Genomic DNA, 26344 nt, shown 5'->3' with positions numbered 1-26344 from the left:
GTTTTTCCTCTTATTTCTGCAATCTAATTTTTCCAAGCAGACAGTGATATTTTAATTATCAATTCACATGAAACTGATATTTAAATTTTTGTTTATCTTATCACCATAAATATTTTATTACTATACCAACCAAAATTAAATAAATCAATAATTGAATTAGTCAAATCATTCCTTGTTTAACTGCAGTTTAATTAATATATTTTTTTTTGTACATTGTAATAAAACTTTTTTTTATTATATTTAATATACAAGTTTATCGAGTAATAACTTTTAGTTGTTTGAAATATTTATTTTTAATAATTGCAATTTTCTTTTTATTTTTATCGTTGTATTATTGTATTTATGGTATTATTGTATTATGGTATTACTTTACATAAAAGGTTAATTTGAAAAAAATTATATTTTAAACATATTTTAAATTTACAGAGCTGTTCTCTAACCAATAAGATGAAAATACTATATGTACACTGCATTGTTCGTATTGCTCAATTAGAGAAGTTGATTATTAAGGAAATTTCTGTAATTTATTGCGCTAAATCTGATGTATTCAAGAGTCAATGGAGCCGGAACTAAATTATGATGTGTCAACGCTATCAAGTCAAAATTAACTTTTAATTAATTTATATTTCAATATTAACAATGATACATTAAATTTGCACTAAAAATTACTGAAATAATTATATAATAATGAGAAATACGCAAATTTCGCCATTTAAATAATTGAGCATGTTGACGAGTTACATCGGTTTTCGCCAATCATCAGCACAAACAGGCGAAAATTGTATTTGCGGCACTCGGCGGCGATGCGGAGCATTGATTATTTATTTTGCCGTGCAGGCGAGCGGAGGTCGAGCGAGAACGGACGGCTGGCTGAACAAATTGGGACTGACAGTTTGTGTCAAATCAGCGGTCAAATGATGCGCCGTGTTTGCTTTGAAGGTGGAAAGGACGGCTGAATGGAATCGAGATGGACAGCAAGAAGAGCAAAATGTCACTTCACAACAGCACGGCCACATTTCATGCCATGGGATTTTATTTTGCTGCCCGACCCGATGCTATCTCCTCGCGCTTGTCCTTTCTGTGCATCGCCGTCAGCCTAATTTCTCTCCTGACAGCGCAAATCGCGGTCCGACTTTCACAAATTTTTAGCTAATTTGCATAAAATTCCAAGCGAAATCGTATCCGGCTAATAATTTATCATAATAAAAATATTATGAACATTTAATAGAGTTTGTGAAGGAAAATTATCAATAATGAAATAAAAATAAAGATCGCAAAAAAATTTATTTAGCAAGGGATGAAACGGGGATTAAAAAACGTTCACTTTTTCTCGCCAAAATAATTTGAACCTTTTGAGACTGAAATGACTGAATTCAACCAATTTATTATTTATAAAAATTGTGATGGATTCCTATAAACGTAAAATATAACTTTTGGTCAGAAAAGTTGAGCCTTTACCGATTCCCTGTTTTAACTCTGTATTTTTTGAAGGCGATCTCGTGTTCATTCATGAAATTATGTCTTATTTTAAATTCAAGAATAAAATTCATTACTACTAGAGAGGCACTTTAAAGGCTTAATAATGATATTGCGGCGCTTGACAAGTAGTGCCCGCTGCTTACCGGGTGGTACGTTTAAAAAAAAAGGTTGGCTGCTTTCTTAAAGCATACGTCGTGGAAAAACGAGCGGGAAGCAGCCGGTGAATTATTTATACGGTCGTCGTGAATGTACATAAGATGCGCATTGTGCAGATTTATGGGTCTTTTGTGGCCAACATTATTCTTGGTGTCACGTTGCATTGTGAAAAATTCTCTTCGCCGAACATCGTGGTATGCGCGCACTCGCACTCTCTGCAAAAGATTTTTATTTTTTTAATACCAGTGAAGAAAGTTGTGCCAAATATTGTTTGATCTAATCGTATTTTTATAGCTGAGAAAAATTCAGTATTTCTTGAATTTAAGGCTGCAGCGCTATACTTTTTTTTTAGAAGTTTTAGTTTAAAATTTTGTACACAAATATATATGGCAATCAACAAAGAAATAACATTTTCTGAATGAAAATTAATTTTTGAAAAGAAAAGACTAAGTTTAACATGTTTGGTGCGCCTAGGGGAATTTTATTAAAAAAATAAGTGCTTTTCGTTACAATGTAAAGGCATGAAGTTTAAAGGAATGGGGGCAAATTGCACTTCTGCGCGGAACGCGCATAAAAAAAACAAGCATAAATTCGCGTTCTCAATTTCCAAGATAAAGCGGCGGGCGTTTAAAAAGTAGCTGATCTTTTGCCCCGCACGACTAGAGGAGGTATATTAGAAACGAGAGAGAGAAAGATGAGGGAAGAGGCTATCAGCCTATCTGGAGAAATGACACGGCTGGGAATTGCGAGTATTAAAAGTAATGCATAATCAATATTTCAAATACACACATACGAGCGAGAGAAGAGCGTCGATGCCGCTTTAATGATTGCAAAAAATTCCACGGTACTCCTTATCTGTGGCTGCAGAAATTTATTGCTGCAATGAAAAGGTCCTGGTGTGTGTAAAAGGAGACCGCCGTCGTTCGCCGCTTTATCGCCCCGAGATATAAAATAAATTTTTCCTCAAAACATTTTTACATAAATTCGTTTCTTTTCAACTCGCGGCCTTATCGACTGGGGGCATTATAAAAGCAGCTCCTCTTGAGAAAACACGCTGGTTATCATTTTTATTGGTTTGCAATGCCATTGGAACGGCCTGAATGTATTTTCCTGCAGGCAGACAAAGGGCCGAATATCGCACTCGCCATTGTGAGCGCGCGCGCTTCTTTCCCTAGCCGAATGTGCATCACTTTTGCCCTCTTTGGAAGAAAGAAATGTACACTCCATACTCTCGCACATGTGCTTTTATACTGCCTCTGGTACATAAGTACCTGATGCCGCCGTGTTCCATTGTATGCATATAAGCGCAAAATACGTGCACTCGCGGCCACCTGACCTGCCAAATTTGCATTTATTGCGTCATCTCAAACATTATCTTCAGTCAATTAAGCAAAAGGAACTTAATAGGATTGCAGGTGATGAGCTTAACAATATATCATACAGTATATTTATATATATATATATATTTTATATATTTAAAAAGAATTTTGTTTTTAAAGATTCCACTAATTAAAAATTACCTTTTTTAAAGATTTGAAAAACTGGGGAAAAAACAAGATTAATTCAAAAATTTAAAAATATTTTGATTAATAAATTTTAAAACTTTTGGAATTTTTATTAATTTTTTTAGGATTATAAAAAATTGTTTTTATCAAAGTTTTTCAAATTATAGACTTGTGCAGACCTGGTTCAAAAATAGTGCGAAATTAGTGCAGAACTGGTGCAGCTGTTCTGCATCAGTTGTGCACTAGTTCTGAACCATTTGTGTACCAGCTCTGCACCGGTGCTCACCAGTGCTGCAAAGGAAATACATAAATATATTGAAATATTTAAAGGGAATTATTTTAATAATTCCACTAATTTGAAGTTAAATTAAAAAAAAAATTAAAAAATTGGGAAAATGTCAATTATTTTAAAAAATTTGATAAGAATTTAAAAAAAATTGGAAATTATTTTTTATTTTAGGACTTTAAATATTCATTTGTATGATTTGAATCAAAAATTTTCAAATAATGGACTTGTGTAGTCCTGGTTCAAAATAAACTGTGGAATCAATGTAGAACTGGCGCATCAGTTCTGCACTGGCACCAACAAAAAGTGTCGTAATGTCAAAGCACTCTAAGCAGTTTTCGATTATTATCATAATTGTGTTCCAGGCAATTTTCTAGCAAGGAAGTTTTTTATAATTATGAAATCTTGGAATCATTATTTCAGGACTTTTGTGTTTGAGATTCAAGAGTGTGTTGAGGCTGGAGTTTTTTTATGTTTATAGGGATTTGTATTCCGAAATCAAAATTTTTGTTTCTTTTGGAAAACTGCAGAACATCTGATTTATTAATAGTAACAGAAGCGTGTCAAAAACAAAATTTATCGTTCTTATCCACTTTTAATCGTAAAAATAAGCTCAACTAGCTCAAGCTTCAGTTCTTTCAAACCTTCAAAGTCACGCCATGGAATTCGTATAGGAGTAGAAAAGGAAATCATGAAGTGGTGCATGCTGCAGTTTCTCTCACACAGGTCGATTCGTGCGCTGCAATTCTTTTATATAATCTCTCTCTTCGTTGCTGCTTATTTATTTCTGCTTATTTGCATTCGGCGCTTCCGCCGCTCTCGCTCGCACACATTATCAAGCGCAGCCATTAAAAGAAAAAGATACCAAGGGGAATAAATTTTGTCCCAGCCGGCGATCTTTTTATTTATCCTGGTGCATGGACTGTAAATCTGGACGGCTGTGACGGATGCTTGTCGCTGCGAAGTAGCGGCAAGAAAAAGCATTACAATGTTTTTATGCATTTTATAAAAAAGGGTATTGCAACTTTCATGTATAATGAAAAGTGTCCTAATTGTAAGTATTAAAGTTTTCTGATCGAATTTAATAGTACATTTTCTTACTAATAAATATTTATTAGTGTACAGATTATAATCAAACATTATATAACGTCATAACATGAAGCTGCAAAACTTAGATATGTTTGAAAAATTATTGTAATTTGCCTTATATTTTTTTATTTTTCAGCTTATTGCACGCCTATAGAATTCCATCAATTAACATACTATGTGTATTGAGAAAACAAAATTTAATTATTGAAATTTCATATATTGTACTTAATATTTGTTTTAAACTTTATTAAAAAAAAATATATAATTTTTTAATTCATAATTTTTAACAGACATAAATCATTCAAAAATTACACATAGCATTATTAACAAAAAGAAAAAATTTAAAATAATGAAATATAAATAAATTTAATATATTAAAAAATAAAATTAAATATTAATTAATTATACAATTTATAAATTATTTAAATTATATCTATATTTTGTTAGTTTAATTTTTAACCTTATTTTTAAATCAGTTTTTAATCTCAATTTCGTTACAACTGACGTTAGGAAATGACCACAAATTTAATTTTAATTTACTACTAAAATTCGTCCAACATGAAAATGATAACTAAACTATAAACATTATGGTTAAAAAAACTATTTACCCTCCATTTTTGTAGGATGAATAGGATGATCTGTTTATGAATTAAATTTGTTTCCGAAATTATTTCTTTATCCACATGCAAACGCTTAAACAAACGAAATCGTAAAGTCGCTCAAAACATGTATACGTAGGAAAGAGGGTGCAAAGTATGCCGTGGTGTGCCCGGGCGATTGTACACTTTTGGCAGTTATAAAACTATAAATCGTATCGGGGTGGCCATAATGAAGTTGTGCGCTAAAGTGGAGTCATAAATTCAGTACAGCCAAGTTTCTTATCAAACATTTTATTTATGGCGGTGCGGCTGCGGGCATAAATCGAAGTGCCGCCCCCGGGGCACCCAGGGAGCATCAGCATGCACCTATATTCGAGCTGCACAAGCGACGTGAGGCTTAGTCTGGGTCAATAAGGTGATAAAGGTCGCCGCCGAGAGCAGGCAAAAAGGCGGCCGAGTGTTTTCCATTAGTTACCCTGCCAGCCAATTGCTGATTTTATCCTCGGCAGGGCGATCAACACGTTTCCAGCCCAGCGCCTGCCTGCGTTCTCAGACCATCAAATCCAGAATTGGATTGAGCGGGGAAAGCTGCATCAAACTCTTTGTTTCTGCAAAAATTTCTCTAGAGGGAGAGATTTCCTTTGTCCTTATCAACATAAAAGCTTCACCAAAATGGTTTACAGAAATCCAAGGCTTGAGATACAAATTTTTAATATTTCAAAAGTTTTATTTACATATTTCACATATATTTTTAAATCATAAACTTAGATAATTTATACACAAAAATTTCTTGTAGGTATAAAAAAACTCATGAAATGTGTAGAACTTCAACTTATTTTTGAGCTAAATTTGAATTTTTTTTTTCACTTAAAAGTATCTTTCAGTGGCAAAACGTATTGTTGTTCTGTTGAAACGCCACAGTTTTGTCCTACAAAGAGCTGCAACTTGTCAACTTCGCACGTCATTTTTATTCACATTGTAGCAGCAAAGAATTTGAAATTCAAATCGTCGCTCGTCTTGATTACACTCCTTTGTATGTGTTTGTGAATTTCCATAGCAATGGTTTGTTCTCAATCGCTGACAGAGGCTAAACAAACACACAAGTGTACACACGATTGGAAAAGAATAAGGTTCACATTTATTCACAAAACATGCATAGCGGAGCAGTATCGTATTTGCCTTATGTGAGCGAGAGCGAGGAGAGAAAGAACATTCTATAGCAAAATGCACTCGTGCTAACGTGACTCATGACCCACATTGCATTGTTGCATGAATAAAATATTGAGAAGAAACAGAGGAAAAGATTTTATGATTATTATAAAATAAATCTAAAAAAATTATTTTAATTTATATCAAGATTTTTTTTGCATAATAAATAAGAAAAATTATTTGAGATATTTTCCAAATAAGCAACAAAATTTATTCTGACAATAGCTTTTTTTGAATTTTTTTTTAAATAATAACCTACCTAATTAAATTTTGGTTTCAATAAAATTTTTTGATTATTTCAATAGACTAAATAATAATTAAAAAAAAATATTTAAAAGATAAAGAGACAAATAATAATTCACTTCTCAAAAAATTATTTGCGATCACTGAAAAAATAATGATTCAAGTCTCCTTAAAATTTAAAAAAGCTGCTATAAATCTAGAAAGAATATCTTATAATATTTAGTTTTGTAATTTATATTTTTTCATATTTATTAATTTTAAAAATTGACTTTTTCTGAAGATATTTATACTTTAAGCCACTCTTAATTATTTAATTTTTTAATGTTACATCTAATTTAAATTAAACAATTAATTGCAATATTTAACATAGATTTATACTTAAATTGTATTAAAATTTGATAGCCTCACAACAGATGATTTTAAATATGCATACATTTTACTGTGTTTTACTTTAAAAAGCCCTTTTTGCTTTCAATTGGAATATTTTTTTCGCTTATTAATGAAGGAATTGAAATAATTTATTTTGCCCACGGAATGTTAAAGCGGTGCATTTCTGGCGCTTAGGACGGCTTCCTAGATAAGGTCCATCGGTGTACTTGAGTGCAGCGAGCTGGTGACACGACGGCGGGCGGCCAATGCCAGCCAGCGCAATCATGCATAATCGCCACACATGCACATTTACATTCGCAACAACAACAATCGCGTGCCTGAAATGCAACACAATTTTTTTCCGTGTTGGCACGCCTTTCAAGTCTCGTTCGCGATCGTCGTGGTCGGCGACGGAAACGCTCGGACGCCGGCGACGGCAATCAGACTCAACCGTGCCCATTGCTGGTATTTTTATGTTCGTACATCAATTACTCATATCGCGCTGCAATGCAAATTGTTCCGGTAATTAACCCAGAAAACTGGTATTTTACGAGCGCTGCACAGATCCAACGTTTTGCAGCTCGTTTTGAGTAAATGAGCTGAAATATTTTCATGCAGACACACAGTTGCTTTTTCCTAGCTGTACTTGGTGACAATTTATGACCTGCGTTGTTGGCGGCCATTGTTAATGTGCAAGATCGTTTCAACAACGAGTAATTGCTTGAAGATGCCTTCTGACGAATAAGTATTACTGAAGTTTTTATTTCTTCTGTTTCGTGGATAAAGACAAGAAATAATTGATTATTTTTATTATTTTTATTAAACTCTGATAACTTTGTTCTTATTTTAATATAATATTGGTTTATTTAATAACATATATTATAGATTATTTTAATTTCCAAATGAGTAAGGCTGTAAGGGAAAGACTTAAATATATTTTGTTTTTTTGTAAGATAGGGTTTAATTTAAGCAATTATTTTATAGCAGCTGACTCAAAATATAATTCAGCATTAACTATAGGATTAATAATACATAAATGGAATATAAGGAATTGAAAAATTAATTATTTTATTTTAGGTTAAAAGGATTTATTTTTGTTCTCTACAATGCAGACTCTGTAATTAAAATAAGTTTAAAACTTAACACTTTTAATAAATCTTCAAGATTTATATGTTTTTTTTTTTTTTACTTACATTATTGTATAATCCGAGTTTCTTTGATTATTTTTGCGCTAGAAATGAGAGATTTACATTTAATACACGCCAGATAAAAAGGAATCCCACCTGTGAAAAGTGGCACTTATGCAACTGTCGCGGCCGGCGAGTCGAGCGGGTTGCGTGTGCCCCTCGCTGCTGTAGCTGCGGGGAGCCTCACTCTGTCGGCGCGGGGTCGTCAGCCCCCTGCCAAGACTGTTCGGTTCGAGCAGCTAATTAGGGAGGCCATAATGAGACGACGGCACAACAGATGCAGCCATTAGCCTTTTTTATTGCACAAGAGGCGGAGGATCAACACACTCAAAAGAGAAAAATGCCACCGCGCGCCACTTGCTCACTCATAAAGTCGGCGACTGTCAACGCGAGGAATTAGGCAAAGTCTCTCGCAGGGGCTCATTCCAGGCCGCGTCACTCGTCGTGGAGAATAAGAATGGCAACGGCAAATAAATGACACGTGCCACAATCTTCTACTTTATCTCTAATTTTGGGAGAAATTGGTGATTCTCATGGGTGAAGGCAAATATTTTGGTTATTAATTATGCAATAATCAAACATATAAAAAATATAGTTATATTGCTATAACAGGTGCTTAAAATTTGTTGTGTGCCACATTATTTATGTTTGCCACAGAAATGAAAATCTGATTTAATCTGATCTAATTTAATAACATCATACACAATATATTTATTTTTTAGTTACATTGCCTTTCATCTTTTTGAATGAGATTTTCAATTGCATTGAAAAAAATTTTAGATTTAGCTGTTTTAATAAAAGTTTAAACAATGGAAATTTTAGTAACATTTGCAAGTACAAATAATACAGGAAGTTAGATGAAACTTAAGGATATAATAATTTCCAGGTGCATACTGGCTGTTTTTATATCAATGAAATCTATTATGATATTTTTTTTTCTAAATAAATTATTTGTGATTCAAATGGTCATTTTCATTTTGTACATGTGAGCAAAAAAAGACAATTGTTGGATAATATAATAAAATACAAATAAAATATAGCAAACACGGTTATATTTAAATATTTGAAATCTAAAAATTGCAATATGATGCGTTACTCTCACAATCAGCTAGACAAGTGGGTGTTCTTCTCACCTACAAGATTAAGCCGTTCTCCTTATCGCGGAATCTGCTCTGGAAATCTGGGTGTGGGTTGCACGATATTGATGGCAGCGAATTTGTCACTGCGTGGAAGCGCGTTTATTATTTTTCTGCGCATACTTGGCGTGTATAAATTGAAATCCGTCCGCGGTGAAATATTAATGCTCTCTCCCGGGGGCCGAATCTGGAGAGGGAAAATAACTTGCTCGCACACCCATGCGATTCTCACACACGAAACTCGCTTTTCATTCCAAAAGGGTGGTCGAGCACCAGAGGATCGGAATCTGCGAAATTCGCACCCGTTGAAATTTATCGACAGCATTAGCGGGTAAACAAACTAATTGATTTATCAGAATGAGCGGAGCAGAGACCGCTGTAAATCGCTCACATTCGAAAGTGAGAGAGAGAAAAAACCACCCTGGCAATTCTAAATCGGTGTCGCCGAAAATTTATCTGGCGAGACGCGGTGAAAAGTGCGAGGCGATAAATAAATTTCAACTTGCAACAAAGTTAATGGGCCCATTGTATTTTTCGCCCTCTGGCGTTTTTTACCCCATTTAATTGTGGGTCTCTTTCTTTCTGCCCGCGTGAATAATGGTCTAATTGTTTGACGCGGAGATTTGTAGGTTCGTGCTTTTTTATTTCCACGTTAATGAGGTGACAATGGATCAAGTTGAAAAAAAAGAAGTGACGCGACACGTGTTCACCATTACGCACCACAACCCTTGCCTGCCGAACAGCAATAATAATAACGAGAGCGCGCGTTCACTGACTGATTTAAACTCGACGGCGCATTCCGTGTTGAAAAAGTGTACAAATGTTTTGCCCCCGTGTCTCAAGGGTGAGGCTCCCGATTCCTCGCGAGTTTTCACTACTAATTAGTCTGTCGCTTTTATAGGGGAAATTTAAGTCGCACACCATTTTTCCTGAGCTCGTTCGGGGAGGGTGGCTTTCAAACTGAGTTACTTCAGGAACAACGAAAAAGTGTATCATGGAAGAAGAAGACCATTGCGCATCTTGGTTATTTTTACGAAGGGAGCCATGAGCAGGAATTCAACAGATTTATCTCTAAATTTACCATTTTGACATATTACACATAGTAATAGATTAATAGATAGTTCAAATATAGCTGCACATTGTGATTATTAATGTATTATCTGCCCAAACACATCATCCATTCAAAATTATGAAATAATATATCCTCTTGAGAAAATATGTATGGAAAATCATTATTTTAAACATGCAATTTTCACATAATATTAAATTACAAACTCATTAATTTATTTTATTTTGAAGCAAAACAAGTATTAAAACAATAACTAGATGTTTGAAACCCAAACAAAAACAAATAATTAATTTTTCGATCTTTCATCATTGCTTAGATTAAGATACAACAGATATTTGTAAATTAGAACAACAAAAAATCGAATATTATTGATAAATAAAAATAATTTTATTACTTCACTTGATAAGTAAAAAGATATGATATACTAATAGTATTTAACTTGATTTTAAATTTAATTTTTAATTCAAATAATGCCAAATAATATATACATATTGGCAAAAAAAAAAATATTAAAATGCTGTATAATAATAATACAGCTACGTCAAATTTTAACTAGTTTGAAACATCCTTATTGTCAATAAAAACGTTTTACAAAACATTACTAAAAAGAAAACAAGAACAATAAATAAATTTCCATACATTTTTTGTGTCTTGTTCCCGTTAGAATGAGAATTTTACAATTGCGAAAAAAAATCTTTCCGCAAGAAAAAGAGCTTTGAAGTGAAAGAAAGAGAAGTACACACACATAAGTTTAATCATTTAATTTGCTTGCACAAGCCACTCTAGTGCCTTTTTCTCTGTCTCACACGTCAGTCAGCGAGAGTGGTGCAAAAGAGGGAGGGGAGGGGAGCGCTAACTAACTCTCGCGCCGCGCGACATCGGCTTCGAATTAACTTTATGAGACGAGCGAGAAAAAATGCGAGGTGGCACCTGTCGCGGCGGCTTTAAAAAACGTCACCAAATGGATGGCTTGTAAAGCTGCTCACAAGACGGCAAAGTCGTGTGATTGGTGACCCCGTCAACAGAAAACAGACAACGCCATTTAGCCGGGGGAATGTTTAAAAGCTCGCTGGCAATTAGTCTAACCGCGCCATCAAAAAAGACGACGGTGATAAACTTTTCCATCAAGTCGAAAATAGACTGTTGACGCGCGCTCCTCGCTCTCTGCTCCGCTCTTTCTTTCGCTGATGAAGTTACACGCAGCCCAAAGCAGCGCTCTGCCTCATTATTTATCGCTCGCGCTTTATAAAAAATTTATAACCGCTGTCAACTTAAATTATTCACATCGGCTTTTTTTACATATCGAGCATTGCGTAGTTTTCCTACACGCCACATCAATCTTGCTTTCGCGCTTTTATTGCGTTTTCGTGTTTCAGAAAAGTGCTGCGCTGTGAGATGAGTCTGTATAAATAGAGTGGTTTTAATTGAGTTTATTTTTTAGTTTGGTCAAGAGATTTTGAAACGAAAATAAGCAATGAAAATTAAGACATTTTTATCCTTTAACTGAATTAAGACAATTTTTTTAACATTTTAAAATGTTGAATGGAATTAAAAATTCTAATTTTCCCTGAATGCCTTATTTAGGTAATTTATTGCTTCACGGGAAAAAAATATCATCGCCTCAACGTTTCTCATTGTCAACAATTATAAATTATAACCCATAATTCATGCACTGTGAACTTTTTTTGTCAAAAATTGACGCCTGAATTTTCAGAAGCGTAAAAATATAGTAATATTTTGATAAAAAAAAAAATGTTTTTATAGCTCAATATTTAAAAAGATTTTAATTTTAAAAATACATTACAATCCCCCCCTCCCTTATTACAAATTTTTTACAATAATAATTCAAATATTCAATTAAATTTTTTCCTTGCACAAAAATATTAAGTTTAATTTTTTTCCTCTTCATTTGTTACAAAATTTACATCATTAACTAAAAATAATAAGCCTAGAAATTGAAAAAAAAAAACGTACAAAGAGATAAGCATTTTGGTAAAAATATATATTTTAAAAAAATTAAAGACAAAAATGCGTCTTGTTATCATTTTGAATAATATGTTTTACGCAATCAAGAAGTAAAATTTTTATTGAAAATTTAGTTAAGCTGAAATATTTTGTTAATGTTCTGATTTAATTTGAATATGATATAATTATATTTAATGTAGCATTTGAAACGAGAAGCCCTACATCGTTAAACCGCCATGCAGGTTGGAAATAATTTTCCTTCACTTTTCATTGTCAGAAAGTGGTGCTGTCTCGTCCGCTTTCCGATATTTACGAGGGGCGACTTTTCATTGTCGTCTGCCGCTTTTCGACTCGCTAAGCCGCGCACACATACAATTTCGCAAGGCGCGCCAAATGAAAAATGATTGCTTGTCAGTGCTAATTACGTTGAATTTATTACGCTGCTTGTTTCGCCACTAAAGTAGGCGCGCGTGAAAAATAATGCATTAAACACGCGGTTGCATCTCTGTGCCCTGGAAACACACAACACGTGCAGCGGGGGCTGTATATCTTTCAATTTAATTTCTACACGCGCAAAAAGCCTCCCTAAATGTGAGTTATAATACTTTACAAATCATAATTACTTAATGAGCAAAGGTATAAAAGGCGCGACGCCGAGAGTTAAAGCGACACCGCTGTGACAACGTGAAATATCGCCCCTTTTTCCACCGAGCAAATTTACCAACTCTTTCTCATTAGACGGAATTACGACGCCCCACTGGCGCGAAAACGGTTCTCGCTGGCTTTAAATTGAATCCAGAATGAACTTTATATAATATTGTAAGGAGAGCAAATTCTTTATAAAAGAGCAGCAATATTTGAGGTATATTGAAAAATTTATGAATTAAAAACAACAATTCAAATTGGATCTAAATGGTTGTATATCTGGACATTTTTTAACATACAATACAATAAATAGAATTTGTAACATAAACAAATTAATTGATATTATTTTAAAATTTTAACTATATTTTCTTCTATATGGAGAAATTTTGTCAAATTATTGTAAATTTTATACTGAATTTATAAATGCTACTATTTATCAGAAAGAAAATTATTGTATTGTTCCAGAACAGGCTTCGTTGAAATTCTAGTCCGATACGAAAATAGAAGGGGTCGTTTGAAGAGTAAATCGGATGGCGGTGTTGAATTAGAAATGGACTGCGCGACGATTCTCTCTGCTCTTCGATCCCCTTTGCGGCCCCTAAAAGCAAGTTTAGTCTAATCGTCGCGATTGACATCGGCGGCGGCCATTGACGAGGCGGAACGGCCAAAGAGAGGCCCATAAAAGTGACAGGGTAGTAATTCAGGACGCTCAATTACAGCCCGCGCGCGTCAGTGTCACGTAGGTGCAATTGCAAATATTCACACACACAACACTTCCAAATTGCTCTCGCCATAAGATTCGGTCAGGCCTTAAGCCGGAGGTCGTAAAAGACAGGAGGGTCTTCTTCTTTTCCTTGTAAATAGGGAAATACACAAATGCGAAAGGTCTAATATCGAGGCGCGAAATGACAAATACCACGTGGAGTAACAAGCAAAAAAATGGAACGTGCGGTCATCGAATGCTATGGGGACAGTTTATTCGGACGACGACAAAAGCAGGGAATCGCTTTCGATTTGATCGCTTTTTGCTACGTGCCTCCATATTGGCCAGGGGTTAGGGGTGGTGTTTTATGGCCCCGTGATATAGAAGTCGTAAACCTCGATCAAGAACAAACTGCAGGAACGCGACAAAAGTGTTTTAGCAATCTCCTCACATATCTACTCTGCGCCCGGCCTCTCCATGTAATGCCTTTTTCTGCCCGACATGTTGTGCGCGTCTCTCTATTTTTCATCGCGCTCCTGTCCCCATAAATTCCGCTTTGAGCGCGCGCGAATTCCGTGTCTCGTCTCGTGTCGATGCCGAGGAAATGCACATTTATTACCCTTTCTTTCTTTCTTTCGCCCCGGATATAAATCTGACCGATCTCTGCTCCGGACGTCTTTGTCGCGTCTCATAATGTAGGAAATCGGGTGGGGAAATTTATTGGCCATAAATCTGCTCCATTTATCACACCATCGCTAAAATGAAAAAAGTGCATTACGTAAAAAAAGTGGAAATTTTCAGGAAGAATTAAAATGAGAAATTATTTATTTTTCTTCTGCATGCAGTTTTTTAATTAAACAGTTAAAAATTTGAATACTAATGTGAAAGAGATTAAAAATCAGAACTTTATTTTGAGATTAAGATTTGCTTATAACGATCGAAATCGTTTCAGATTAATAAGTGTGTGCAGGGTTTTCAAATATACAAGAAGAACTTATGTTAGGCTCTTAAAATTAGCCAGTTTTAGCAGACATTTTGCATTATTCTTCCTTGAATTAAATTGATAGTTTCAAAAAGCTATAGATATGATAGAATTTTCATTAGCTTATAATTAATAGCAAGAAACTAGTTTTAATAAAAATAAATTAATAGGTCAGAATTGACCAAAATAAATAAAATAATTTTTTTCAACTGCATAACATGATCAAAACTTTTTCACTTGAAGTAATCGCGTGTTCGTTATATAAAGTGCACCGTCACATGTCTTTACTGTTACTGCGAATATGTTTTGTAGGAAAAAAGGCCGGCTGGAAATAGGCTCTGCACAAGAAAAAGCGGCGGCGGGAATTGAGTTGTGCCGGTTGCCGCTCGGCGTGTTGCAGGGGCTAAAAGCTAACCGCACGCTGTCACGCCATGTCATCTGTCACGAGCAAATATTCACTCTGCCCTCATTGATCAGCAACACGAAAACAACCCTTTGTGCCGCCCGTCATTAAGCAGCTTTTGTTAAATATAAATTAAAATTTTCTGTGTTGGTTATTTTTTTTATAAACTGACGAATATGAAACGACTGCACTTGTCACGAGAGGACTTGGTGCGCGAGCGAGACCAATTCTGACGTTTTGACAACTTAATTAATCACTCTCTCCACTTCTCCTTTTCCTCGATTTTGTCGTGCCTTTGCGGCCGACTAATATCATAATCAAAAACCCATTTATTTTGACGCGTATGGCCACCGAAAATTCGTGTATATGCGTGTTGAGTTTTAAAAACCATTTCTTGGCTTTTCAAACATCAGTTGTACGCACGGTCTATTCATATTCGAGTGCACGGTTATCAGAGGGTTAAGTTTTCTGATTGATACGAAAGCTTATTTTTAATTTAATTTTGATCACCACAATACTATGTAACAATTTATATTGCATTTAAAAATCAAGATTAGGTTCTTCAAGTAATTTCTTTTTTCTTGAATATCAAATAAATTTTTAAGTTATTTTCATCAATATTCTACTCTTAATTTATTTTGCTTCTCTGATGTTGAAATGAATTTGATTTGTATGATTTTTTTTTTTAAATTAGAATAAAATAGCTTTTTATTCCAGATGATTAATATGCAAAAATTCCCAGATTTTTTTTTAATTACCTAAAAAGCATTGAAAATTTCTTCCATATCTGACTGATAATGAGACAGTCAGACAAACGATATATTAATAATTGAATACTTTCTGTAGCCTTTTTTTAAATATTGTCTTCAATATGAACCTATTATATTAATTTGTCTATATTCAGTGAAAATAATTTTTTTTTTACCATTCCCTAATTTGCAACGTTTTTCCTTGAGAACACCAGTGTTGTTGCAATTAAATTTTAGAGAGGTTCTCTTGTTTGCGGCGCGAATGGCTCTGTTTCACACGTTTTGCAGCGGCTCCATTTTCAAAATTAATAGTTACAACTTTTGCAATATTGCGTCGTCGCCATACTTTTTGTCCAGATTTTGAGCATCGGCGGCGGCGGTGGCGGCGGCGGACTACTGCAAACGACTTTTGGAACAAGGCAACTGCCGCCGGTGGTAATAAAATGAAATGGCCAAACAGCGACCACACCTATATTTTTCAACGCGGCAGCCCCGATGCTCGGCGGGCGGGCGGCTCGTCGGTTGGCAGGCGCTACAACAATAACACACAAGGCATTCGTCTTTTTTATTACTTCGCCACTCGACTAATGGCACAAGATCATGCAATTACATCTTTATGTACTGGCCATTTATTAGGGGCGCGCAGAAACAACGCCATGATTTATCGGCCGGCCATGACTCATAAAATAACACCATACTTTGTGTTTATTGCCCCTAGAAGTCGAGAGATGCGTCTCTGGCTAGATATTTTCAGCTTCGAGGAGCACATAATTCTGCAGACTTGCCGCCATTATTGTTATATTTATGGAATGGTGTGTTGTCCATTTATTTCATTTTCCTTCTGCCACTGCAAAACATTAACAATTGATTATTGCTTCCACGCTACTGCCTTTTATTGCTCTTAAAATTAGTTTATGTATCACAGTTTAAAAAAAGAAAGTTGTTACTTATGCATTTCGGATCAGTTCTTTCTATTATTGAGGTTGATGTAGTCAAAATTTTAAATTTAATCAAGTATTATTTCTTATAAATTAATTAAACATTGATGAATAAAACTAATTTTTTTCTAGAAATAAAATATGGATGAAATTTTTTTAATCAAGATTTTAACTATTACTATTATTATGTGCAAAAGTGAGCAACCAATATTAAATTTCTCCCATCATTATAAAGTATTTGCTCTTATAATCAACTTAAAACTTTCCTTCTTATAACATAATATATAAAAAAAATTAATTTAATCAAACCTAAAAACACTGATTTGAATGGAATACCAATAGTATTACAGGGAAATTATTATTAGATTGCATTTAATTGGCCATCTCTAAAAAAATTGATATTCAAACCTGACAATAGAAACATATGAAATTTTAAAATTAATGAGCATTAAAATATTAATTAAAGAGCCGCCAAATTGCACACCACATTTAAAATTTAAATTTGTCCTTTTAACTTAATCAAACTTTAAAGTTGGAAACCCCATTTTCCCTGAAGTGGTTTAATTTAATTATGTATATCATCAAATTGATGTGTGGGTTGATTGGAAACCACTGAAACCAGGATTATTATAAAAGACGTGGGATTTGTAATCACCTAATCTCTTATGTTCACGCAATGATTAAAATTTATGAAGATACACGCAATAAAAATATTCATTAAATAATATTTATATTCATGAAAAAATAATCGATAGTATATTTATATTACTTAAAATGAATTCCCAGCTCCCATATTAATAGGCTGGTTTTGTGATTTAATTTTTCAAATTCAAAAACAATTAATGAACTCTGACCCAGATTGCGATTTGAAGAAGGACGAAGTGCGCGTCAACCGTGCATTTGTTCTACCCCTTTCTCCTCTTGGCTTGTCACTCGTTTCCCTGCAGTGCGGCCGAAACGCAATCAAGGTGTGTGTTTGCGTTTCAATTTGCCCAGTGTGCGACGTCTGAAAGTGTCTGCGGGTGATCGATGGCGGTGCTTTTTCCGTCCGCCCGTGTCCCCTCGGGGATTTTGGCAGGGGCAAGGGAGTATTGAATTAGGGGCATCGCTGACACCAGGGCTGCGCCCTCTCGTATTGCCAGTGTCCCTTTTTTAACCCCCTAACAGTGCACCTGTCACGAGACCCTTCCAAGCGCTCATGAAATTTAAATTTTTTACTTGAAAAACGCACCGAGGGCAGCGAAGAAATTGGAATGACGAGGAAAGAGAGATGCGCCCTTCTCAAGTTTCGTCCCACCGCTTTTTGATGCACAGCACCCTCTGAATTTTTCCGTTGACGGATATTGATTGAGCTACTTTTCTTCAGACGAGAAAATGCCTGCTTGCTCATCAGGCGTGGAAATATTTTTTTTTTTATAATTTTGTTTCATTCGAAATTGATGTGATTTACTGTAATCGGCATTGCATAGGGGTACGGAAATTTTTTAATTAATTGAATGTTGCTTATGTTTTTGTTTTTTATTAACCAATATTACCTTTCTGAACTTCTTTTTATTTGGTCTGCTTGAGAATAAGAGCTCACAATACACATCTAAAAATTGCACTTATTGTGCAGCCTGAAACAAATCTTTAGGCACATGGAGAGAGATTTATATTAAGTCGATTCATTATAATTACTTATAACACTTATCATTTTTTATTTTCAATTGTTAAAATTGAGTTATTTATATTTTTAAGTTGTATCATATAATTTAAATATTTAAAAACAAAATAATATTTGAAATTAAGAAATGCTTAAATTAAGTATAATTGAACTATATAAAATCTATAAATTGTTTTTAAATTTTAAATTATGTTATAATTTTTTTAAACCTTTAAAATCCATGATGGGCATTGTTACTGATGAGAACTGATCTAAAATTGTTCAGTCTAATGTGGCACCTTTCAACTGAAAAATTTAAGCTTCACACAGGGAAAATGGTATTTTTGCAAATCCAATTGAAAGATATCCGAGAGCGCATTTCGTGAAGAGAGACGGATTGGGTTGAGATTTAATTTAAATTGGACCTCGCGGTGCTTAATCAAAATTGACGCGGCGAGAGAGCTCGGATGATGACGGGGGAGATGCGCGCGGTTGTGTTGTGATGCTTGTTTCATTTCTACTTTAGACAGTCGGCAGCAGTCATGTCGGTGGGTTGACATGATGTGATTATTCTGCAGCGCATCACAGACAGGCAGACAGGCTTTACCACCCACTGGCAGCCTGTCAATATAAGCAAAAGTAACATATTAATGTTGGTACAACCCGGCCGGGCCCATCAATACCCGTCAGATTGAAATAAAAGGAGCGCACCGAGAAATCAATCCAATTCTTCCCCGCGTGTCAGAAACGCAGCGCTTTTTACCTTTTCCCAGCTTTCCTACTCCACTCTCTTGAAGGGTGGAGTGTTTTTGAAATGTTTTAATTTCATGAGTGTCATGTCACTTTTCAACTGCCAGGATTTGCGCGTCGGAGAGGAATTTGGAAATAAATGGAGGATTTTGAGTGAGGCACTCGAGGATTCGAGCAGGCGTTGAAAGTCAGAAGTAACTTTAAAAAATATTATTTTGAAGTATGGAAACATGTTACATTTAGATTACATTTAGAGTAAAATACATAAGCCATAGCTTAAGTAAAGAAGATTTCCGTATAAATTAATTATTATATCAACAGTAATAATAATTTAGTAATTTCGCCAACCAATGCGAGGACCGAGGGGGATGAATTTTTTTATTGTTTTTATAATTGTTTGTTATTTTTTTCTTGGCCGGCATTGATCCTTTTTGTATATGGCCTAGTGAAATGTTTTGAAATTTCTAAAACAGGTTCCTGCAGAAAGCAAACCATGGAATCAATTTTTTACTGGCGTTTTTAATTGGCATTCGGCATTCTGTAAAAAACAATGTAGATAATGGCAATGATCATATATGTTTTCTTCTTCTAAATTAAAAGACAAATAAAACGGTCAAATGAATTTAAATAAAATATAGTCTTATAATTATTGGGTGATTTGGAATAAGAGAACCAGATTTTAGAAACATAAGAAAATAATTTTTATTTTGTAAATACAACTCACAATTAATTACCAATGGAAAAAATTGCTTTCTTATATTTGAAAACAAAATAAAAATTTAAATATAATTATAATCAATTATAATTAATAAATGAATAAAATAAAATTTTAATAATTTCATTGTGATTTATTGTTGCGACTTTAAATTTTTGTATTATAAATTAAAAATATTACAAATTTTACAGTAAATTTACAGAAAATTTTACACGATTGTAAACTTGCGATTTCCTTAGTATTTTTCATAATTATTTTAATTCTACTAATAGCCAGTATTACTTATTTTGAAATATTATAATAATTCCTGAAGGCGTCATCCAATTTTTCACGCTTTTGTCACCGGCGTGACACGTGCTTGGGTATATCTCGATGTCTGGCAATAATAATCCTGCTCGCCTGCCATTCTGCTCATTTCAGTGTCTCTCTGCTCGGATGTGTCGTGTTTATGACACACACGCAGTGCGCATTATTAACTTTGTCAGTGTCACATTAAAAAGTACGCGGCGTCGGCGTCATCATCTTTTTGATGCCTCTTGTGTGTCTTGCCGCTGTCATTTTATTTTTATCTTTTTGATTTTTTTTCCAAGCTGAAATAACATATTGCCGAGACATGAGAGAGAGAAAAGCTCGCGACTGACTGCGCGACATTTTCCCTCCACCCCGTATGATAATAAAAAAAAGAGAGAAAAAGTAGAAAGCACCAACATTTTCCCCTTTTTTGGCGCAATGTTTTATTCATGGGATTCGCTGCTTTGACACCTGTCCATTCTCTCGCTGTTCTCTGTGTGTGCGTATGTGCCTGTGAGAGAGCTAGTGTATCTTTTCCTCTGCATGATTATGCCACTGTCGTCCAAAATAAAAATAAACCCTGTCAATTCCCCTGTCAGGCACGTCACTGGACTCGACGCAATTTTGCACCCACTCTCTGCGTATTCAATTTTGTATTCAAAATCAGTCATAATTTTGTTGCATTTTGGTGTCTCGTGACACCATAAATATGCGGATTTGACGAATTGATCTAAATTCTACTTTCAAACAGTGTGTCGACTTAAATTTGCAATTCCTATTGGCCAATAAACTGATATTTGAAAATCCTCATCATTATGTGTTGAATTAAATTTTAATGACACACGATTTGATTTTTAATGCTACAAATTTTAAACATTACACAATTTTCAGCAAATGTGAAATTATACAATTTCGTTCAAAAAATAAGTTAGTATTCTTAAATGTTGCCTTTTGGTCACATTAGGAATTATTAGGATAAATTTTCCTTGCAAAAAGAATTATCACTAGATTTTATCACTCAAAATTGGTCTTTATCACACCTGGTCTCCAAACGGTCTTGTTGCTACAGCCCAATAAATGGAATAAATAAATTCCTGAAAATGTTGTTCAATACCGCTTTTACCTCCTATATAAAAAAAGATTCAAATTTGACAGCTGTTTTCATGTTCAATATATCTTGTTTTAACAAACTAATTTAGCTCAATCGTATCGTATTTTTAAACTTGTTTCATTTTTTTCCCTGCAGCATACTATAATGAAGTTAAATTATAAATTATACTAATTGATTTCCTCTCACAAATTTGATCCTCCCGGATACACGCTAATTTTAATCAATTAGCAAGCCTCAAATTGAATTACGAAGCTTTCGCTTTGTTTGAATTTACCAATTATTATTATTAGCAATTATCCACCGAATGAATCTTTTATGTGCTCGCATTTCTAATCGAATTATAATTAAATGAGCATACCTCCGTTTTAATTACACAACATGCAAATGAATTGCGACGAGCTTGTATATGTGTGGAAATACTTTTTATTCGTGTTAATGAAAATTGCAGATTGATTGCGCAGTGTTGAACGAGAGAGGAAGATGAGGTTGCAAAACGCGCCGCAAAACCGACGGCTGGAATGAAATCGTAATTGAATCGCCGTTTTTAATTTGCATGCATGGCGAATTAATAATTGGCCATTTGATTGGCACGCCGGACGGCGGCACACCGTGAATTATTAAAATCAACATACACATTCAGCCGACAGACGGATATTATTAAAATGTATTCACCCGTGAATATTTAAAATGTCAAGGTATGTAGCTCGGACGGACGGACGGACGGCCGAGTGATTTCGCATATCAAAACCTGCTGATGGTTGACAGTCGGACGGACGCACGGCTTGTGTATGCAGATGAAGGGTCATCATAAATGACAATGTCACATTATTTTGCTCACGTACTGAATAAACTATGTGTATTGAGTGCAGACCGCCGCCACTCTCTCAACTTGACAGCATAACTTGTCTGCCGAGTCCTTCATCACACAACTGCTGCTGCTCCTGGTTCCCCTTCACTGCTTGATTGCTTGTCTTCTTTCATAACTCTAAGCATGCGGCAATAATTAATTAACTTGAAATGCGTAGACATATCTTGACGTGCTACAAAAATTTTAAGTTCAAACTGTCTTTTGTTAAAGCAAATTAATATTGTTCCAGAAGAGCACATAGTGGCATCAAAACTAAATTACTTGACAAAAAATAGAGAAAAAAACAAGCCAACTTAAATATTCCAATTAAAATGGCAACGGTAGAGTATAATATTTTATTAGCTTTTATTTCTGTTATAAATACAGATAAATAATAAAAAAATTGCTTATATTGTGGCTGAAGCAGCTCAAACTATCACAGCTGTGGTTGAGTGCCACAAATATTTGTGTTGGACGAGCAATAGAATAATCATACATGGGTGCGCTCAACAATTTTGCGCTCGCGCTCGCGCTCGCGATCACTGGCAACAGTGCGCTCGCGCTCTGCGCTCGCGATCAAGATTTTGAAAATGTTGCGCTCGCGCTCTGCGCTCGCGCTCAAATTTTTTAAAAGTCTTGCGCTCACGCGTTGCGCTCAAAAATATTTTTATCCGAAGAAAAAGTGCGACTTTTTAGACAATTTTTTAATATAACAAAAAATACATCGGCAATTGGAAAAGATAAAGTTGAAGTTAAATTACCAAAATTGGGATCAGTTTTTTAGTTTTTGGTATAAAAACACTGTTTTTCGTTACAATTTTTGATCAAATTCGGGAATTTTTACTTTTGGTTTGAGCGCAAAATGAGCGCAATTGAGCGCTGCGCTCAGCGACCAATGCGCTCGCGCTCTGCGCTCGCGCTCACGATTTTGAAAATCGTGCGATCGCGCTCTGCGCTCGCGCTCATGAGCGCAGAGCGCGAGCGCAGATCGCAGAGCGCAAAGTGCGCTCTGCCCATGTATGAGAATAATTAATATAAATTGTAAATGTAATAAAATCTTCTCCCATAAAATCTATATTGAATTTAGGAATTAAAAAAAAATCCATTGAGGGTTTAATTTGAGATTTAGTTTTGTATTCACAAAAAATTATTTGTTACACCTTTTTAAAAAGGTTGAGTGGAAATTGCACTGCACAAAATGAACATATTATAAGGTTGTAACTATAAACCAACAAATTTTATATAATGCAATAATTTTAAAAACAGAAAAACAAATGTATTATTATTATTTTATATATTATATAATATGTTGTGCAGAGGACAGTGGTTAATAAATTCCTGATGATAATTGATTTGTGGAGACTTTCGTGAGAATCTTTTGTTTACTTCAATCTTGTTGTTTTGGTAAAATTTATTTTGACACAATCCCTGCACAATCCTATATTTATTATGGAGTAATGATAATTGCAAAAAAAAAAAAAAAAATTAGTTCTCCTTATTGATCTGATTTATAATAATACTTTTTCTCTTGAAAATTAATCTACATAATATATAAGTTAGCCGCACTCTCAGATTTTTTCGCTCTTATTTCAATCTTTTTTACTTAATTTCGCACTAATCTCCAAATTAAATATTATTAATCGGACAATCGCCATCAATATAGTGAGTGCTGTCCATTTAATACAACTTAATTCAACCGAATTGTTTTTTTTTCCTGGAAAAATGATAAAAAATTTCCTTGATTAGTGTTCAAAATTACATGAAATTTAGGAAGAAAAATTATTAGCTATATTGGCTTTTGCATAAAAAAATCATAAATTGATATTAGCTTTTCACTTTAAGCCACCTTGATGAAAACGGATTTGTTTTTCTTGTTGACAAACTAGCTTCACTTTTGTACTCCTTTCGAAATTCAAAATGAATTTTTAAAGCCGAGTGTCCCTGGCGAGTGCCAAAAGTACCGGGCATGTGACCAAACTCACTTAGGCGCCGACGACACGCCGCGTAGGCAAATTAAATTAGGCTCTCGCGGTCGTTTTTCAGCGGTGCATCTTCTCCTAATTTCCTCGGAGGCCTCGGTGCAATTCGGGAACGTGCGGCGCACAAAGCAGAAGGGCGCCGAGTCATCTGAGGTGCTTTGTCATATGTCAAGTGGCGGAGAATGGATGGGCCCGACTGACACATATAGCTGTATAGAAACAGAGTGTGTGCGGCGACTAATGAAGGAGCAAGCACGAGCACGACGGCGGCCATCAGTCAGTGTCAGCCGGCAGTTAGTGGCACCATCAATAATACTCCTAACACCGGCAAGCACCAGTAGCGCCCTTTTTCGCCTCCAATCATTCTTTGAGCGGCGGTGGCGGCGGCGGCAGAGAAAAAAGTTGTGCTTCTTTTGCTCTGGTCGTGCCCCTCTGTGGCAAAAGAAATGAAAATTTCGTGCCTCTCGGCACAAAATCAAGATAAAAATTTTGCTCTTTTCAAAAATTTAAAAAGCTTTTTCATATTGAAAATTCATGACAATATTAACAAATATAATATGTGTATAAAAAATATCAGATTTTATAATTATATATCAATATGATGAAACTTATATCAAAGCAGAGAGTTATTGCAATGATATTGGGAATTTTTATACTCAGAATTTATTCGAACTCAATTTATTAATGCTAATTTAAAAGCCGAAACCTATATTATGAACTGAAAGATAACAAACTAAAACAGTTACAAATAAATTATGCAGCACTTGCTTAAAGAAAACAATTATATTTGAGGCTCGAATATAATAATGATAAAAAAAATACCTCCTTGACTTTTACATTAATATACAACTTCCTCATGTAATAGAGTTGCAGGCTGTGACGGTAAGTTATAAAAAAAATATGTTTAATTATAATTAAATCAAGTATATATTTTCCCTCTTTATTCTCTCAAAAACAATTTTTGCGGCAGTTACAAACTTTGTAGCTGCCTTCTATAAATTTTCCTCCTTTATGAGTTAAATTTTATTGCTTTGGTTCAACTATATTCATTTTTCCGAATTCAATCGAACGCAGCAAAGAGGTGGCAAGAGAGTTTTTACCCCGAAACGACGCGTGTACGATTTTTTCTCCTTTCTTTCGCCCCGCGAGCTTTGGCTCGTTGAATATTTCAGCAGACGCTTTTTAAATTTTTAAATTCACTCCGACGCCGAAATATTTAAAGGGCAGCTTAGCGCCCCGCTTGTTTACTTATTCAATGGATTTAAAGGCTCTGATGTGACGACGCGCCTTTTGAATTAAATATCTCATGTCGTTTGCAATCTCGGCCGTATTGGACGTTGCGATAAACTTATTTTGAAAACAGGACGTGGTCGTAAATACTGATAAATACTTAAAGCTCTAAGGGCTTCCGCATGCAAATATCACAATTTTCAACATGTGTTATTTTAGCGCGATAAACCGTTTTAAAAATTCTGTAAAAACGTACAATTTTACTTTGAAACCAAAATTTATTTTAAAGTTAATACATTTTCATAAAAAAAAAAAAATTTATATTTATTATTTACATTTACACGAGATTTTTAAAATTCATGATACTATCAAAATTTATTGTAATTTACGCAACAAGTTCAATAATATTTTTTGTAACTATGCGGCCAACTAGGAATCTAGTTAAGTCACATTTCAATTATTTAAAGTCAACATAAAATCGGTGTCAAATTTTATTAATATCGAAATTGTAAATTCCTATTACGTAACTTCCATTTTAAAATGAGTTTGAAAAATATGTAATTAAAAATTTTCTAATTGAGTTGCTTTGTAGTACAGTGAGTAAAGTTGCAACCAAAACATCTACATTATATTCCCGTCTGTCAAAACTCCCACGGCCTCTGCACTAATTTGCATCCAGGTTTTCATCTCATCGAATGTGAAAAAAAGAATTTCACGCTTGCTCGCAAAACAGCTTCAAACATTGAATTGCCTTTAAAGATTTCCATAAATTTCCGTCCTTTATCCCGGAGCGGCGGCATTGTTTTCCCCCGAGTAAGACAAACACAAATCTGATGTGCCGTGAGCTACCAGCAGCAGCAGAGCCGTGCAAATCCTCTCAAATATTTATCAATCCTCACGCGGCGATGCTCTTCTGATTCCGAACACATACAATTTGTTGAGCGAATAGTCCTTTCACCAAAGGATTTTTAACCCTGCACTTTTTGCCGGAGTAAATTTTTTCCTCTCTCCCGGGAGGGCGCGAGGAATAATTTTCACATTTATTCGTTTTCGCGCTCGCGGGCATA

The 26344-nt window shown here is 34.6% G+C and overlaps 1 protein-coding gene across 1 annotated transcript in view; it reads left to right on the top strand.

The window, feature by feature from the left end:
• LOC132194190 (early endosome antigen 1-like) overlaps nucleotides 1-26344 on the top strand; it is a 96285-nt gene that overhangs the window by 32456 nt on the left and 37485 nt on the right. The window lies entirely within an intron of this gene.

Source organism: Neocloeon triangulifer, unplaced genomic scaffold (genome assembly GCF_031216515.1).
Source record: "Neocloeon triangulifer isolate White Clay Creek 2 clone unplaced genomic scaffold, ASM3121651v1 ptg000006l, whole genome shotgun sequence".
NCBI classification, from domain to species: Eukaryota; Metazoa; Arthropoda; class Insecta; order Ephemeroptera; family Baetidae; genus Neocloeon; species Neocloeon triangulifer.
The sequence above is the reverse complement of the archived record's forward strand: the minus strand, read 5'-3'. Positions and strand labels throughout refer to the sequence as shown.